This window comes from Lipotes vexillifer, unplaced genomic scaffold, assembly GCF_000442215.2.
Source record: "Lipotes vexillifer unplaced genomic scaffold, Lipotes_vexillifer_v1.1 scaffold508, whole genome shotgun sequence".
Classification (NCBI taxonomy): domain Eukaryota; kingdom Metazoa; phylum Chordata; class Mammalia; order Artiodactyla; family Lipotidae; genus Lipotes; species Lipotes vexillifer.
Window position 1 is genome coordinate 869,446 of NW_006793099.1, and position 3,911 is coordinate 873,356.

Consider the following 3,911-nt stretch of genomic DNA (forward strand, 5'->3'; position numbering starts at 1 on the left):
GGCTTCCCCGGTGGCGCAGTGGTTGAGAGGCCGCTTTCCGATGCAGGGGGCACGGGTTCGTGCCCCGGTCCGCGAAGATCCCACGTGCCACGGAGCGCCTGGGCCCGTGAGCCATGGCCGCTGAGCCTGCGCGTCCGGAGCCTGTGCTCCACAACGGGAGAGGCCACAGCGGTAAGAGGCCCGTGTACCGCCAAAAAAAAAAAAAAAAAAAAAAAACACTAACATACTGTATGATTCTATTTATATGAAATATCCAGTATAGGGAAATGCAGAGAGACAGAAAGAAAGACTGAAAGTGGTTGCCAGAGGCAGGGGAGGAGGGGAACTGGAAAGTGACTATTTAAATTGGTACAGAATCTCCTTCAGGGGTGATGAAAATTTTTTAAATTTTTATTTTATTTTGGAGTATAGTTGATTTACAATGTTGTGTGATGATGAAAATATTTTGAAATGATAGCAGTGATGGTTTCATGCCATTGTGAACATACTAAATGCTACCAAATTATACTTTGAAATGGTTAATTTTGTGTTATGTGAATTTCATCTCAAAAATATATTGGCACAATAACACAAGATTTAAATGCAATATTCAAAAGTAATGTGCTGTCAAGAATGCAGATTGGGACAGTTCTAATTTTCACATATGTCTAGAGAGAAATGTCAGGCAATTTGATCTTACTATGTAAAGGCTGTTCATCATTAACCTGGTTGAACACTAGAAAAGGAATTTTTTATGAATAAAACAAAGCAACTGACACACAAGTTTCAGAAGCTTAGGTAATTTAAATGAAGACAAATTTTCTCTTTTTGGATGACATTTACTGACTGGAAAGTCTGTATTGTTATCTTGAGGATTAATGTCTTAAAATGGCATTGCACTGTTGAAGGTACAGTTTTTCATGTGATTCAAACTGCAAAAAAATTCAGTTCAATAATGCAAGTGTATAAATTGATTGAAGTCAGAGTATCTCAGCATATAAATTACTTCCTAGAGGAAAGCATTCATTTTTAGATTAGATATTATTCTAAAATGAAAAAATTACAATGTTTTAAAATTATGGACAAATATGCCCATAAACTTATCCTATACTAACACAACTATTATTATCTTGTGTATTCCATTACAACTTTTAAAACTAGGATTCTTTTAAAAAGGATCTTATTTTTGGTCCTCAGAGGCAGAGACCTGAGTCTATCACATTTTCTGTCATAGCAGAGTACATCAGTGGACTGTTCAAGGCCTTTCTCATTTTATTTTATCTTTCTTCTTCATTTTCAACCCTGCTCCAATTTCACATCCCCTTAGTTATTCTATTCTTTAATCTATGTTCATTGAGTTGTATACATACACACGTTTTGGAAATATATATTGTGCTGTTTGGTTTATCTGTGCTTTTACTTTATATAAATGGTATCATTCAGATCTCATTCACTCCACCTATATTTTTAAGGTACTTTCTTCATAGCGCTATCCTTTGTGCTTTTCAACTCCCCTTTTGAGTTTTTTATTTCAACAATTGTATTTTTCATGCTCAGAATCTCCAGATTCGGGCTCCTTAGGATTCTGTTCCTGGTTCTTGTTTGTAACATTCTGTTTTGTTTCTTTGTGGATAAATATTTTATTAAAATTTTATTTTACTTAAAATTCTTAGTTTAGCCACAATCCATTAATTTGGCTTCTTCTACCAAGAAAAAGAAGTGTTGGGTTTGTTGTCTTTCTTCTATAGAACTTGTGCTCCTCCTGTTGAATTTAGGGAGTAGGTTCCAGGGAGATGCGGTAGGGTGGGGAGCCTCTGATGTTGCCACCTGGGCTAGACCATGCCCTCTTTACATCTCTTCCTCCCCAACACTTGATTTTGCCTTACCTCTCAATGACCCACTGTCTCTCTCCCTCAGAGCACAGTTCTTTCCCGATGATTGCTTGTCTTGGATAAAATCACCTAGGTCAGTGATTCTATAACTTTAGTGTGCATCAGAATCATCGGTCATGCTTGTTAAAACATGGAATGCTGGGCCCAACTCCCCAGACTTTCTGGTACAGTAAGTTTGCGATGGAGAAGAGTATTTACATTTCTAAGAAGTTACCAGTTGACACCATCCTTGGGCTGACCGTGGTGGACGTTTTGAGGGCAACCGACCCACAGCCTGTGCACCCCATACCACCTTCTGTGGAAGCTTAAGCTGTCTGTGTAGCTTTCTTCCTTTGTCTCATAACCATGTCCACCAATGAGAATGCTAATTCGCCAGCTGCCTGCCTTAACAGATTCAAGAACAAGGGGAAAGGCAGTACAGAAATGAGGCAGCACCAAATAGAAGTTATTAATGTGGAGCTGAGGAAAGCTAAGAAGGATGACCAAGTGCTGAAAGGAGAAATGTCAGCTCTTTTCCTGATGATGCTACTTATCCACTGCAGGAAAACCGCAACAACCAGGGCACCATAAATTGGTCTGTTGATGACGCTGTCAAAGGCATAAATAGCAACAATTTGGAAAGCCAGCTCCAAGCTACTCAAGCTGCTAAGAAAGTGCTTTCTAGGAAAAAACAGCCCCCCATAGACAACATAAGCTGGGCTGGTTTGATTCCAAAATTTGTGACTTTCTTGGGCAGAACTTATTGTAGTCCCATCCAGTTTGACTCTGCTTGGGCCGTCAGTAACATTGCTTCCAGGACATTAGAACAGACCAAGGCTGTGGTAGATGGAGGTGCTATCCCAGCATTCGTTTCTCTGCTGGCATCTCCCCACACTCACATCAGTGAACAAGGCTGTATGGGCTCTAGGAAACATTGCAGGTGATGGTTCAGTTTTTCCAGACCAGGTTATCAAGTATGGTGTGGTTGACCCGCTGTTGGCACTTCTGGCGGTTCCTGATATTTCATCTTTAGGATGTGGTTACTTACATAATCTTACCTGGACACTTCAAATCTTTGTTGCAACAAGAATCCTGCACCCCCCTTAGATGCTGTTGAGCAAATTCTTCCTCCTTTAGGTCATCTCCTGCATCACGATGATCCAGAGGTATTAGCTGATATCTGCTGGACTATTTCCTACCTTACTGATGGTCCAAATGAACCGATTGAAATGGTTGTGAAAACTGGGGTTGTACCCAAACTTGTGAAGCTTTTAGGAGCTACTGAATTGCCAATCATGACTCCCGCGCAAAGAGCCATAGGGAATATTGTCAATGGGACAGATGAACAGACTCAGGTTGTAATAGATGCAGGACCACTGCTAACAAACTCCAAAACTAATATTCAGAAGGAAGCTATGTGGGCAATGTCAAACATCACGGCTGGCTGCAGGACCAGATACAACAAGTTGTACATCATGGATTAGTCCCGTTCCTTGTTGGCGTTCTCTCTAAGGCAGGCTTTAGGACACAAAAGGAAGCTGTATGGGCTGTGACCAACTATACACGTGGTGGAACAGTTGAGCAGATTATATACCTTGTTCGTTGTGGCATAATAGAGCCGTTGATGAACCTCCTAACTGTGAAAGATACCAAAATTATTCTTGTTATTCTGGATGCCATTTCAAATATCTTTCAGGCTGCTGAGAAACTAGGCAAAACTGAGAAACTTAGTATACTGATTGAAGAATGTGGAGGTTTGGACAAAATTTAAGCTCTACAAAACCATGAAAATGAGTCTGTGTACAAAGCTTCATTAAACCTAATTGAGAAGTATTTCTCTGTAGAGGAAGAGGAAGATCAAAATGTGCCAGAAACTACCCCTGAAGGCTATACATTCAAGTTCAGGATGGCACTGCTGGGAACTTCAACTTTTCGATTGTACATCTGAGGCATAAAGTTGTTGCGTACTACATTTTTTTTTTTTTTTTTTTTTTTTTTCTTCGGTCCGCGGGCCTCTCACTGTTGTGGCCTCTCCCGTTGCGGAGCACAGGCTCCGCACGC

General features: G+C 40.5%; 1 pseudogene; it reads left to right on the forward strand.

Moving 5' to 3' along the window:
• Window positions 1-2,216: 2,216 nt before the first annotated feature.
• The window catches only part of LOC103083089 (importin subunit alpha-1 pseudogene), a 12,489-nt pseudogene continuing 10,794 nt past the window's right edge, over window positions 2,217-3,911 (forward strand).